The following is a 16,235-nucleotide window of genomic DNA, read 5'->3' as shown; positions in this document are numbered from 1 at the left end:
CCCCTCGATCATTTTTTAAAAGAACTATTCCTTCAAAAGCTTTGAGAATTGTTACATAAGGGCTAGATGTTGGCAGTAGAGAATTGTTACATAAGGGCTAGATGTTGGCAGTAGAGAATCTTATAAAATTTAACTTCTACTTCTAATCCCTTGTCATGCTTTTTGGATGCGCTTGGAGATATAATTAGATATGGTGTTAACTTGAGGCATAGTTATTGTTAGTGATGGCATCTCAAAGAATAGAACAATCCAAGTGCCCTCATAATCTACATACTAGCAGTTACTCCAAAGGCCTTTAAAGATTGATAAGCACATCCCTTATTTTTCGGGTACTTTCTCTCGTACTTCAAATTACTTTATTACTTTGAAGTACTTTACTATTGCAAAGTACTTCAGAGTACTTTAACATTGATACTTAAGAGTACTTTAACATTAAAAATTTAGAGTGCTTTAGTACTCTAACATTGATTCTTTAGATTACTTAAATACTTTTAATCATGTAGATACATCCAAGTCTGTTGAGATTTGTATATTGGCCTTCAACAAATTTGTTGGTTCAGTGGTTCATGGTGGAGAAGGTGGTAGGTTGTCATGTACATCCAAGTGTGTTGAGATGTGTACATTGGCCTTTAACACACTTTTTGGCCCAGTGGTTCATGGTGGAGAAGGTGCTAGGTCGTCTTACACTTCTTCTTCTTCCTCTTTAAATTTGGTTATTGCTATAGGGTTTGACTGTTGGCATCCTTTGCCACATCTTTGTTATCTTTTTCCTTCCTTTTTTTTGGGGTCTCCTTTCTTAAAGTAGCCCATGAGTGCTTCGGTATCTTGAAGTGTAGTGCTTTTCTCTATTGCTGCTACAAGAGACTCTCTGTATCTATTGGCTTTGGAGACTCTACAACTTCTTTTTGCACATACGTGTGTAGTAGTGGAATACCTCATATATGACCAATGACCTTAGACTTCGGAGACTCTTCTTCTTGCTTAGCAATAGTGGAATACCTCCATGTGACTAATGACCTTAGTTGGTAAGTATGAGTAGGAAACCTTGCATGCATAATCCTTTAGGTAATTATGCATCTCCTTTGTGATGTGGTAAGCCCAATCATCTGGATGGTTCATATGGTTGTCTTGCATATGATTTGTGCAATCTGCTAGTGTCTACTCTATTATACCTGTGAATTGGCTTCACCTGCATATGAGGAGTGGCATATAATCTTGCATTAATATCTTTCATGTTCTCAAAAATTTCCCCATTATTGTTGTTGAGGACTTAGTGTGCATTTTCATGCTCACTTTTTGTGTATGGGGTTGGAAACTACAATGCTTCCTTGACAACATTCTTTGTAATGCTTACCTACACTTTGTGTGTTCGGTACGGCCCAACTATAGTGCTTCCCTCACAACATTCTTTGTAATGCTTATTTGCACTTTGTGTGTTTGGGATGGGGTTCTCCAACTACTTGATAGCATTCTATTTAATTCTTACCTTCACTTTAACCCTATCGAGTGTTGTGACTTTGCTGAATTTTGTGCACATGTCATAGATCTTAAAAAACTCTACTTATAGTTTGGTATTCTAGACACATGGCATTAAAAAACTGTATGTACACATAGTGTAGTATTCAAGACACACAGCATTGGAAATCCACCTCTAGATTACTCTATACATCCGGGTCTTTTAAGAAGTCTAGCCAGTGATACTAGAAGATTGGGCCTTGGTCTGTGTTTAGCTCATTAAGGAAAATATATCCTCTCACCTAGTCTTGTATTCGACTATGTGAGCTCCACTTTTGGTTACTTTGATTGTCCCCTACATAGACTAGGTTAGGATTGTTCTTTCAAAGATGGAGGATCAGATTCTTCTTCTTTCAAAGACATAGGGTCAAATTCTATGTATTCCGAGTCCTCAAGTCCAAAGGAAGCTTTTTCTTTGGCGTCTACATCATATTGTAATAATAGTGCAATATATGAGCTTCGCTTTTAGTAGACTAGAGATTCAAGAACTTTGAGGTTGGTAATTATTAATATGGCACTCCATGGCATGTTTGATGTGGAGATTATTGTATGTCTTGAGACAAGGCCCTTGAGTTAGTGATAGACAAGAATCTTAGACTGCAGGCTTATCTTTGTTATGTCCATTCGCAATGCAGGTTCCATTTTCATAGCATGAGAATCACCTTTGTTCATTGAAGATGTCAATCACGTGATCCTTTCTGCTGACATGTAGCAAATCCACATCATGTTCTCTCTCACAAGAAATCTTGTGAGAGATGGAGGACTATGATGTTTAATAGAATCTCATGAGAAGCTTAACATCATAATAATGAAAGTTAAATTGGTCATGGATATAAGGATAAGAAAATACTAACCTTGAGTTGGAAAGGTTGTTTGAGGGGATGTGAGATTATAAATGAAGAATGGATAAAATTGATAAAACACAAATGACTAGTAATGATTCTAACCATCTTGATTAAGTGAACAAGTCTAGATGATGAAATATTAATTTACATTTATAGTTCAAATAAAATTAAATATTGAACATGAAACTAAAGCATAATAGAGTCGTACCTTTTATATATATATATATATATAAAAGGTACGACTTAAATATTGAACATGAAACTAAAGCGTAATAGAGTCGTACCTTTTATATATATCCAATTGCAATGATGTTCTACATTGAGAAAGATGAGAAACAATGCAAATGGATTGAAATATAATTGTTGTTTCAAACATAATTAGGGTTATATTAAATTATGTCTTTATAAGAAATAGAACTTAGAGAAGTATGAATTGAAATTCAATGCATAATTATTTAAGCATGATCATTATTGTAAGAATAGGGGTAAGAAACTTACTTGGAAGGTGTTTGAGTCACCGTTTGAAAGATAAAACTTACATAGAAATATTGTAAAAAATATTTACTATGTTATAGAGGCAGTACGCTCTCCAAATGCACCCAATTGAGCATCCATAGCGCATATAGACCGCTACATTTATCTATTTATCTATCCACCTACCTATGTATATGTGTTTATATATCCATATATATGTTTATTGATCGTAAATTGTGAAACCTTGTAATAACACACTGTTGTTAGATTCTTGGCGGCACTTCAGGAAAGAGATTCGCTTGAGAGTGACATGGCCTCAACAGAAGGTACACAAAGTTAATTCACTCAATGCATATGATATGTACTTCTCGAATAGCATTAATTATATATTCATATAAAAGCGCATTTAATTTGCAGGAGGCAGCACAGGCTCGTGTCCAGTCAAGGCACACCTCTCGGCTTGGCCGGATGGGCTCTAGTGGCTTTCGAGCACTCTTTGTAAGTGCACAAATTTTTTGTTCGTCTATCTATAGCTATTTGTATATATATATATATATATATATATATATATGTATCCATGTATCTATGATCTCATATGCATTCAATTCACTTCTTACTTATATATATACAATGTTTAAATGACAGAGAAAGGATTATGGTCGAGCACCATCTGCAGACGAGATACGGAGAGCCACAATTTACGGCTACAGAGCGCTACAGAAGGAGATGCCGACACCCGATGCTTTTGTAAGTAATTCTATCAAATATTATTTTATGCCAATCAAGATCTGCATGTGTTATATGTTATGTGGTTTTTTTTATACTCAAATAGCTAATAGACATTTTTAATTGCACGAGCAACATGGTGAGAACGACATGGATGAGGTTGCTCGACACGTAGCAGCAGAGTTATCATCGCAACCACCCAAGAATGTATAAGAGGAGGACTCTTCCTCCGATGACTCCGATTAATGATATAGCCATTTAGTGCTAAGTTTGTAGACATAATTTTTTGGTACATATAGTCGCTCATTCAGAATGATGGCGCTCTTTCATTAACATTTTCTTTATGTATGTGTGTTTGATGCATATGTGTTACATCTATCAAGAGTTTCTTGAAGTGTCTACCTCCCAAATCTACAGATTTAAATGTTAATTGATTGTAAAATTTAATTTATACTTACCGTAATCGATGTCGGCCATTGCTTTTTCAAAAGTCGATGTATGTCGATTCTTGGGTCTTTTGTCGTACACGAATGCGCGTGCGTATGTGTGTGTGTGTGTGTGTGAGAGAGAGAGAGAGAGAGAGAGAGAGAGAGAGAGAGAGAGAGAGAGAGAGAGAGAGAGAGAGAGAGGAGAGAGAGAGAGAGAGACCAATGTTTATGTGAAGTGTGTGTGTATGTGTGAGAGAGAGAGAGAGAGGGAGAAAGAGAGAGAGAGAGAGAGTAATGTTTATGTGAAGTGTGTGTGTGTGAGAGAGAGAGAGAGAGGGAGAAAGAGAGAGAGAATGTGTGTGCAAGAGACACAAGTGGAGATAATGTGTATGAGAGAGAGAGAGAGAGAGAGAGAGAGAGAGAGAGAGAGAATGCGCATCGGCTAAAAAAAAACGTTCAGAACAAAGGTCTTTTAAGCGACCCCAACGGCTACAAAAAATAATACAAATTGGGTCGCTTATGCCACCCAAACTTGGGTGTTTATGCCACTCAAAAAAGTTCATTTATGCCACCTTCGTAAGGTCGTTTATGCCACCCAAATAGGGTCGTTTATGCCACCTTCGTAAGGTCGTTTATGCCACCCAAATAGGGTCGTTTATGCCACCTTCGTAGGGTCGTTTATGCCACTCAAAAAGGGTCGCTTATGCCACCCAAACTTGGGTGTTTATGCCACTCAAATAGCGTTGTTAATGCCACCTAACAACGTGGTTTATGCCACCCTCAAAACGTCGTTTATGCCACCCAAACGCGATGTATATGCTACCCTAAAAACATGGTTTATGCCACCCAAAAAGCGTCATTTATGCATTGCAAAAACGTCGCTATAGAGGTCGTTTAAACGATGGTCAAGAGCGACCTTTGGAACGACTTCTGTAGCGACCCCCGTAAGGGTCGCTACAGGTTTCTACTCTTGCAGTGCCATAGTTGTTATTTGCCCCGAGTGTTTTGAATTTTTGGATAAGATTTGCCAATATTTTCATGTTGGTATTTGGTCCACCATGCTACACAAGAATGTTGTGCCTATGTAAACACTCTTGAACAGTACACACATAAGAGATATCATTTCTTTATGGTGTGGGGACAAGAAGATTGTTATATCCATAATCTTCAAAAAGTGTATAGGCCAGATAAGCCTACTGTTGAGGCTATGTTTAAACCTTTACTCAAGGTTTGGAATCAGTGCCAAGATATTTGCAATAAGAAGAATACATTGCTTATTGATGATAGCCCTTTCAAGGGATGTGTTAATCCAAAAGACAACTGTCTCTTCCTTGAAAGTTTTCAAGGAGGGCACGACTACGTACTATGCAATGACCTTCTACCCTACCTTTAAAATCTAAATACTACAAATGACATTAGGTCTATTATTTTGCTTAATCGGCTAGGTCAATCTCCTATCACACATGGTCATAATTTATTTATTGATTTTCAAGATGTACTGGAAGAATGGCTCAAATCACCTCCCAATTTTTGCGAGAAGAGCTCAACGAATATTCAGATGAAGTGGAAAACTCATCTTGTGCATCTTCACACTTACCATTGTATGGTGATAAGCTAAAGTATGTCCAATCAAGAGGGGAAAAAAGAGAAGTAGAATCCATAAGCAAGGATCTAGCAATGTTGGCATCCAAAGCTAGAGTACCATTACTATCCAAAGACCAGCTAAGCTTGTTAAAAGTGTGTTACAAAACAAGGATTTTGAGTGATCAACACGCTACTGCTTATGCTACTCGCTTGGGATATGATCGTGGTCATCTCATAAGTGGAGTTGCAGCAAAAGCATGCATATCAAGGCTACAAAAGGCTTACTTGAGCTTATGGGTAGGATAATGTCTGGTTTCATTAAACATTGAGTGACAGTATAATCAGATTCCAACCTAACCCATACTAGTTGTTGCTGCAGGTCGAAGGAAACCATTTCTGAGGTCTAAACATGCAGTTTGAAGTATGGGATTTGCACAAATATCAAGACTTGTTAGGTGCAAAATGTTTGGAGCCATTTTGTACTAAAAGCCCATAAGATAGACTTAGGTTTTGGCCAAAACAATGTGCTTAGATCGGTTTAATTTTTGGATTGTACGAGCCAAATCTTTACACTATTGTATCAAGCAATCAAATGCCTCCAAACTTACTGTCATTTGATTATCTCTTTTGTCAATATTTGCAATTGGATTGCAATGAAGATGTGTTTGTTTTTTATTGAAGATATTGCCTTATCAAGGTGTAAGGCTATGAATATTATAATTTAATTTGGATAGACTCAATTATCTCAACAGTGAAAATCTTTTATACATCATATTTAATAAATTTGATGAAATTTAGCATTGACAATATACTCGCTCTTTTAATATTTTGGTTGAACTTCTGAGGTATTGGAACGTTTGTCTATGAAGGTTTAAGACCATCCATATCATGGATGAATTTATGTTGTTGGCACATAATATATTTATTTAAAATTTTGAATGTCCATTAATCATACATTTTGTTTTCAACAGGATATGTTGAAGCATATAGCTTTGATTTTTCAAGTGTACAGAAAACTTACTGTTGAGATGGCACCAATCATTGGTGACTCATGTACCTAGAAGCAAAAGAGTTCCACCACCCCCAAATACAATAAGGAAACAAAGAAGAGAACTCAATGGTGTTTTACTTAAGACCATTGAGATGCAACATGGTGATGTATGTCTAGACTGTGCCAAACATATGCATCTTGTGGAAGAGAATACAAGTGTTTGGCATTTGATTCGCAAAGATGCATTCACTTTCCTTGATTTTTGTATGCAATGGTTTGCGGTATGGATCTGGAGTACTAATAGACTACAAAGGACTCGAAGCATTCTTGAGTCGTACTTTTCTCGGCACCATCAAAAGTTTAAGGTCATAGCAGGGCAGGCATCATGTTAAAAGACGGATCTTCTAATTGGATATCGATTTGTATACCACAAAAACTTGGATGTAGCATGGAGAATTTTTCATGACCTGGATGGAAATAACACGCTATTCTTTTATGATACCCTCTACAAAAGACGGATCTTCTAATTGGATATCGATTTGTATACCACAAAAACTTGGATGTAGCATGGAGAATTTTTCATGACCCGGATGGAAATAACACGCTAATTTTTGATGATACCCCAATGTAAGGTGGAATATGCCCGGAACCTACTTGATTTTTCCAAAGATGTGGAATCAAAATATAGAGGAGCTTCAAAGTTTTTTGGAGACAACAATCAGCGCATGGTTACTTGGTTGGATTTATGCAAAGAACAAACGGGAGTATACTTGCAACACTTTAGTAAATGAAGCAGCTTATGATAAAGAAACTTTGTATGTATTGGAGCAATACATGAGAAAATGCTATGTTTGAGATACAATTTGTACTCAATTATTATCTTGACAAAGTGTCTACGAAGGGTTTTTGTCTTCGGATGAATTGTAAACCTGAATGTAACAATCTCATTGAAGTTTGATTGCTTCTGGAGTTTCTAAACACCACACTCTGAGATCCCTCAATTCTAAGGTTCCTTTTCCAAGTGTTCTTCGGCATTATTATCCCATATTTTTACTTCAATGTCCCTCAAATTTAAGCATATATATCATGATTTATAATCTTGATGTAGTGTCTAAGATAGGTTTTTATCTGTGGATCAATTGTAAACTTAGCACATTGTTACTGTCATTGAGATTTACTTTTTGTTTTGTTGTTTCTAACACCACACCCTTTAGAGATCTCTCATGTTTACTTCATGAAGAATGTCAACTTGTTTGTATGTTTCTGGAATCACTAATTGATCCATCTGGTAGGATTCTACTTTTGTGAGGCATCCACTTAGACTTTTTCTCCACAAAATCATGAATGATTGCCTTGCCCATCTTTGTATGGTCTTATCCCTTCCCTATAACTCATGTGTTTCCATGCATGCAACATCTCATAACAACTTCAAACTTTTCTTTGTATCGATAGAAACATGCCTTTGGAATTCCATGCTGTTCATACCATACTCTACAACATATCTCCACACCATTCAATGATAACACATAGTCCAATATTTTTTCAAATGGATTTATACGATGAGCCACACTTAGTGTATCATATACATAATTTGTCTTATCTCGCAAGCATAGACCCCAGAATTCTTTACGTAAAGATAATAGAATTCCACGATCAGCAAGTTGACAACATCTCTTCTTACAACAATCACTGGTCGATACTAATTGCACTGATTCCATTGACATCCTTGGTATAGCTGCAGGCACCACAACCCTTTTAGGCTTCCTGTTAATCATAACATACTTTATTTTCTTTGAAAGTGGAAAAAATGAATAATCATTGGGGATCTCATGAGTGATAGTGGGCTCTAAGTCTGCATGTGAGCGTAATGGGCACCCATCTAACATATTGACATGTTTGATTGGCCACTTCACAAGGTTAACACTATTAGCATCACATAAGAATTGAGCATCATACGACTTCTCAATACCATCCCCAAGCACATCAAAGTTGATCGGATCATATGGCAATACATAAATAAATATACACAATAAGCGGGCTGTAACCTGTTCAGGCGCCTAGTGGCCTTGCAGGCAGGGAGCGGCGAGCCACACAGCCCAGAAAGATTTTTTGGTCCTTTCCTAAGAACGAAGTAAGGAATGGCTTTGATTAAGTATGTCAGTGATCCAATACCTTAGAATTATGTGAATTTTGAAATTTGTCATTTGTGACGATGTATTTTAATTTTCTATGACGATAATTTCTTTGTGAATAGTGAAATCTCTTATATAAGTCAACTTATTTACACGAATATCGATAGTGATGGCAAGCCACTCTGTGTAATTATACTTATTGTTTACAAGAAAAACACTCGAAAGTGGTAGGACATCTTTTTACAAATGAGTATTTTGCAACTTGTCAGTGGTCCAACTCTTGGTGGGATTGGCTTAGTTAAAGAACTTATGCATCAATGATCCAACTACTTAGATTATTTCTATTTTTTAGATTTGTTATTTGAGGAAAAGTATTTAGAATTTTCTACCATGTTGAGTTTTTGTGAGTAGTTGAATCTCATGTATTTAATGGAAAACATTATATATGTATGTATTTTTTATAAGTAATAGCTATTCAAAATAACTGGAAGTCCTTTTGTGTAAGTATAATTATTATTATTAAGTATCATTGGAATTACTTTTGTGGAATAGCTATTCGAAATAATTGGAAGTCTTTTTGTGTAAGTATAGTTATTATTTCAAATCCTAGCCCTTCTATAAGTAGTTATTGTTGGGTATTTCAGACTTACTCTTGAGTCTAGTTAAGTGTTCTTAGTGGTGTGAGCAAACTCTTATTTAGGGTCAAAAGATAAGGCCTTGGTGCCTATAAAGCATTGTACATGGTGGAAATATTATCATATATAATCATTCTTATGTGGTGCAACTCCTCTCTATTGTGTGTTATTATCTCTCTCTCTCTTTCCCCCTATGCACTATGGTCAAGGTGTGAGCTTCCATACCATCTCTCTATTTACACTATATTCCTACATACCTATCATGGATACCTTTTATCCTCCATAGCTCCTCCTAGGATACCCGGATTCCAAAATGGTATCAGAGCTAGGCTGAACCACATCTACGTTTTTAGGGTTTTTATATTTTTAGGATTTTTATGTTTTTCTATTTGATTGGCAGCAGAGCAACGCCTCTGATGTGTTTTCCTCTAGAGCCTGCCATCACCTATCTACGTTTTTCTCATGCATATGTGCGATCATGTGATATCCAAGCCTGGCATTCAACCCACTACCCACGACACAAACACATATGAGGTCACACAAGCTTCCCATGAAAGCAAGCTGAACGTAACGATGCAGCCATTCATGGTGCCATGGAGAAGGAAAACACAGGTCTTCAGTGCTTTCCATACAAGGTTGAGCGCTTCTCCGTGCCACCTCTTCATCATCATGGGTTGTCTCATGCTATAAATAGCCATACACGTGATCTTCCTTGACAACATCTCAGCCAATAACACCTCACTAGTGGCTTCGCCTCCACTATGCCACCTCTCCCTGCCTACTACTAGCTTCTGCACGGCCAGTCTGGGCGAGAGGATTCAGAGGCGCCATTTTTTCCCTCCTATGTTTTTTCTTGGCGATGTCTTGCTCGTCCTACTTTGGCTCCTCCACCTCGCCATTTGACTTCTTATATGTGATCTACTCTAGCCTGCCTTCATCACACAGGGCTGCTCTTCAGCAGCTCCGGCCTATGGTACTCCTCTACAATAACATCATATGTCAGTAAGGTACTTAGCGCTCATATCATTCATATGTTCAGATAAAGTGTCATGGAGGTGTTAAACCTTTCCCTTTGGTCGTCTTCCATGGATTTCATGCCAAAAAGAAATGTACCTAGAAGTATTGCAAGTACATGTCTTGACCATCAAGTGTCGTGTTCTTGATAAATGATGATGCAAAATGATCTTCACTAGAATCGATGAGGGAAACACACATCTTGACCATCAAGTGTTAGATTCTTGGAAATGATGATGCAAAAGGATGCTCATCAGCATCGACGAGAGGGAAGACTCTTCTTCCTCACCTTCTAGTCCTTTCTTTTTTTATAATCTTGAGTTCTCTACCTCGGTAGTCCCTCAAATTCTATTTTTGGATATTTTTTTTAATTTTGTAACACCTTGTTTTCTATAAAAGGCTCCTCTCCATTATTCCCTTTTTGCCCTTACTAGGGTTGCTGATGTAAGCGATCTTTTTCCCCCGGGCAGGTCTGGGCCTCTGAGTCCTTTGCACTAAGCACTGCTTTGTGAACCTTTGAGCCATGCTTTTAGCCTCTAAGCCATGTTCATGAGCCATTGAGCCACTTTGTGGGATTCATCTCTAGTCTTTGCTTGTGTTGGAGTATAGGTTATGCATGCAACTCCACCATGTTCATGAGCCATTGAGCCAATTTGTGGGGTTCATGTCTAGTCTTTGCTTGTATTGGAGTATAGGTTATACATGCAACTCCACCTTCACTCCGAAATTAGTATGGAGTTTTGTTAAGTGTCTTGAGTGGTGTGAAAACACTAGGAGTGAACACTCTCTTATATAGGGTAAACAAATAAGGCCTTAGTGCCTATAAAAGCATTGTATATGGTGGAAGTATTATTATAATACACAATAATTCTTGTGTGGTGTAACTCCTCTCTATTGTGTGTTATATATATCTCTCTCTCTCTCATGTGCACCATGGTAATGGCCGTAGTTTCCATAACATCTCTTTACTTGCACTCTACTCCTACACACCTATTATGGATATCTTTCATCCTCCATAGCTCCTTCTGGGATACCTTCATTCTAACAATTATTCTATTAGATTTAGTGTGTTTGAATGTGTGTCAGCATCTACATGTTGTAAACTCCTTTGAGAGACGATCTGAAGATAGTTTGAGGTCTAGTGTGTTTGATTAACTAGGGATTGTTATGCTCTAAATATTAGCAAAGATTCAGCATGTGGACGACACAACCTTGTATATATGTGTGGAACCAATTTTTGGAGACACACGCAAGCCATTAGATAGACTAGTGTATTCACAATTGAATACCCAAGTCACTATAAATAAGCCATAATTTTTAGGCTTGTCTATGCCAACCAATAGGCCATGATTTTAGGGCCACATGCCATGATGCTAAGACCACATATGCCATGGTGCCAAGGCCATGCCTTTCCTATTTTCATTGTTGAAAATAGAACGGTTTGCACAATATCCACACATAAAGGCCATGTAAGTGCAATAAGACCATGTGCTTGAGGAAGCCATTAGATCATGAGGCCTTGATGCCATGATGCTATATTGACTATATATTGGTACTCATTAGTGTATGCCGAGCTTGGGTGTAAATATTGTAAGCTTCCACACGCGTCCTACACCTCCAAAAACAAAATAGGTAGCAGGGAATGGGAATAAAGGCCATATACATGCATGAAAACCATGTATTTGAAGATGACATTTGTATAAGCATATAGTCCAAGGCCATAAAGCTATATAGGCCCTCTATGTAGGCCAAGTTTGGGGTTGAGTGCTTAAGGCTTCTAAACATGAGGGCACACACCTCGAGCCATAAGGCCTAGGCTCTGCCATGCCACCCAATAGGCCATGATGCCTAGAACACACATACTATGATGCCAAGTCTAGGCCTTCCTTTTTTTAGATAAGAAAAACAAGTACAAGGCATTGAGAATGTGAAGGATATATACATGCTTGAAGACCATGCACTTAAAGATGCCATTAGACCATGAGTCCATGAGTCCATGAGACCAAGCTTGTGAATGAATGATATAGGCTATGGGCATTGATTAATGATATGGGATTCTACACATGGTTAAGACAACAACTTTCTAAATTGTAAACCTTGAAATGGATTTTTTTCTTCTTGTAATAGTTTTAAATTTCACGTGAATGGGCATCCATTACTGCATTATATTTCTTGGTGAGTAAGAAAATGGCCATTAATATTTGAAATTTGTGGGATGAAACCCCATGATTACTCTATTCACATCCCAAGCCTAATGTGTGGAATGAAAATCGATATAAATTAGGCTTGGGATGTGAATAGAGTAATTATCCCGATGATTGGGTAAGTTTGGAAGACATAATTTGGGACCCTTTTGTAATTCTTGAAGAAATAATTAAAAACTCATAAAATATATCAAAAATTAAAACAAAGACTTGAATTAAGTTGGAATCAAATAACATAGCATAACACAAAGAAAGGAAAATAAAATAACATCACCATCAAGATAAGATTGGGTGCAATCCCCCCCCCATGCCGTGTAGCTCCACTTCTACGACATGAGTATTTAGAGAATTCATAAAAATAGCCCAAGGAGCTAAGAATAGATGAGCGTACAAATTGGTCTTTCTTTTCCCACTTTTGGGGTATTGCTTTACATATTTTCAATCAAATCAAAATCCTTAAGGTTTGTACACATAAAAACCTTTGCCCAAATATAACTGCTAATGGGCCTTGTTACATAAAATAATCTTGTGTACATTTGCACATTCCATTAAGCTAAATCCTTCACAAATTAAATTAAGCAGATTTTCTCCATGATTATTAATTCATAAAAAATATGATAAAATATATATACTTAACAGTCCTCCCATTTGAGGAAGCAACTGTTCTCAGTTATGTAAGAAAAATGCCAAGAGAACAAGATTGTTGATGTCATAACCTGCAAGGTAAACTCAGAGGTCCGAACATGGCTCAAAGGCACAAAGGCATAGCATAGAGATTCTTATGGACATGGAATACCAATCAAGAAAACTCGTGCGACACTTAAATTGGTGATCGTCACACTAATTATCAAATAAAAAATAACATATACAAAAAAGTTTAATACAAATTGTGATACCTCAATCGATACCCTCACACTTCTCGTTGCTATACTCAGACGCTATCCATGTTAGTTAAACAATTAATTGAACACATCAATTAATCCCAACATCGTCTTGAGATATAGACAACTCATAAATAATCAAATAACAACCACACACATGTTTGCCAGGCGTAAGTATCTCGAGAATTACCCCTCCATATGAACCAATTGAAACAAACAGTGGAGGCACAAAAGCATGCCATATATGGGCGTCCCCGATATATAGTTGCATAAACGCATAAGAGGATGGCTTCATGATTGGTGTGGAAGACTAGGTCTACACATAATGCATATGCAATGAACCAATTAAATGAATGTATGTAAGACGAGTCTTAGTGTCCCATATGTGTCTAGAGTAAGTATATGGTAGAAAGATAGGATAGTAGAAAGATAGAAGACATAAATGTGTCTAGAGTAAGTATATGAAACCAATCTAATGTCCCATACCACTAGATTAATTTCATACATCACTTCCTTCAAAACAGAAGTTTGAGGTGGAGTGGCCAGTTCCCTTTAAAACTTAAATTCTGACACAAATTTTCTCTATCTAGAAATCTTATTTAAGTTACTGGACTTGAAATAACCTTAATGTTGAATCTATAATTTATTAATTAGGTTCTTAGGTTGTAAAAAAAGTTATATAAATGTAATGAATATATACATACACATACTTCCATCGATGTGGTGTGATTGAAATAATGTGTCAAAAATAATATTAACACTCGAAAGAGATGTGAATCATTGTTACTTCTATGAAATAGCGTATATAAAGTTATTAATAGAATCTCATGAGAAGCTTAACATCATAATAATGAAAGTTAAATTGGTCATGATATAAGGATAAGAAAATACTAACCTTGAGTTGGAAAGGTTGTTTGAGGGGATGTGAGATTATAAATGAAGAATGGATAAAATTGATAAAACACAAATGACTAGTAATGATTCTAACCATCTTGATTAAGTGAACAAGTCTAGATGATGAAAGATTAATTTACATTTATAGTTCAAATAAACTTAAATATTGAACATGAAACTAAAGCGTAATAGAGTCGTACCTTTTATATATATAGATGATGAAAGATTAATTTACATTTATAGTTCAAATAAACTTAAATATTGAACATGAAACTAAAGCGTATTAGAGTCCTACCAATTGCAATGATGTTCTACATTGAGAAAGATGAGAAGCAATGCAAATGGGTTGAAATATAATTATTCTATCAAACATAATTAGGGTTATATTAAATTATGTCTTTATAAGAAATAGAACTTAGAGAAGTATGAATTGAAATTCAATGTATAATTATTTAAGCATGATCATTATTGTAAGAATAGGGGTAAGAAACTTACTTGGAAGGTGTTTGAGTCACCGTCTGAAAGATAAAACTTACATAGAAATATTGTAAAAAATATTTACTAAGTTATAGAGGATAACAACTTACTTGTAAGTGTCGAACAACTTTGCTACAAAATACATTATTAAAAGGTCACAAATATCGCAAGTATATATGATGTTTTAATTTTGAAAAATGGAGGAGGGTGGTTGCAAGATCAGGGTGCCCAGTTTTGTCCACTCAGGCACCTTGTAAATAGTAAAAAAACAGGCATTTGTTTACCTTTAGTGGCTAATCTCTCCTAGTAAATGAAGGAATTTCGTTTTAATTTCTTTTGTTGGAACATTATATTCAAAGTTGGAAATATAGTTGCATAATTTGATTAAGCATTAGATAGTCAAAAGTCCTCATTTTCTTAGGTATAAAGTCAATGTATACACCCTGTCCCAAATTTGAACTGATTCCATAAAATGCTAATATCTTTTACATATAAACTCATATGAGATTCCCACTTTGTACCTTAGGTCTTCACATAATATGGAGCTTAACTTGATTTTTTGAGAAAATTTTAAGGTACTTGTCTATTTTCTTTAAATATTTCAAGGTCTTTAAAGTGTTATAATATACGCCACTTTTTGTACCCACAATAGCTACCACTTAAAATCCTCAATCTTGTAGATCAAAAGAGTGGGTAGATACTGAGACATTAGTATCTAGAATGTGGTGGGTAGTAAAAATTACAAATCCAATGGTTGGATTTTTAATGATCTCTTTTTCAAAATTCTTCCAAACTATCAGAAGGCCTGCAAATATTAATAATCTAATTAGTAAAATTACATTTTTGATGTGAATCATCTAAAACCTATAGGGACTAGTGTACTTGTAATGGTGCATCTATGGAAAAATAAATTGGATCACTCTAAGTATGGAAAGATCATTTGTTTATCATTTCATCATATTTTTGATTAATTTTGATTAATTAGACTAATTTATATTAATTTAAGTTATATTGGGTTAATTTAAGGGCAAGCGTATCGTCTATTATTTGCTTGATCTCATTTAAAGTACCTTGCCCCCCAAAATTTGCTCTCCAAGCATTGTCCCAGTCCAGTATAAACTGGACAAAACTGGACACCCTGATCTTGCAACAACCCAGGAACTTACTTGGGAGTGCTGGAATCATCCTGAAAGAGAATTATTACTACACATGCTATATGGTACCAAACAATTTAAAGGAAGTTCTAGGATTCATATATCTTGAATTAATTAGTATTTATTTTAAACACATAATCCAATTAATGAGTGGGTTAAACACGTACTCTATGATGTTGGGAAAGCACATCTACATGATAAAGTGTTAGATCAACAAATGTAGATATGGCTGATGCAATTAATAATCATAGATAAGAAAAATTACCTCAAGGTGTGATGAG

The sequence above is a fragment of the Cibotium barometz genome, chromosome 25 (genome assembly GCF_041138505.1).
Source record: "Cibotium barometz isolate CiBa-2024 chromosome 25, ASM4113850v1, whole genome shotgun sequence".
Taxonomy (NCBI): Eukaryota; Viridiplantae; Streptophyta; class Polypodiopsida; order Cyatheales; family Cibotiaceae; genus Cibotium; species Cibotium barometz.
This window is presented reverse-complemented; position numbering follows the sequence as displayed.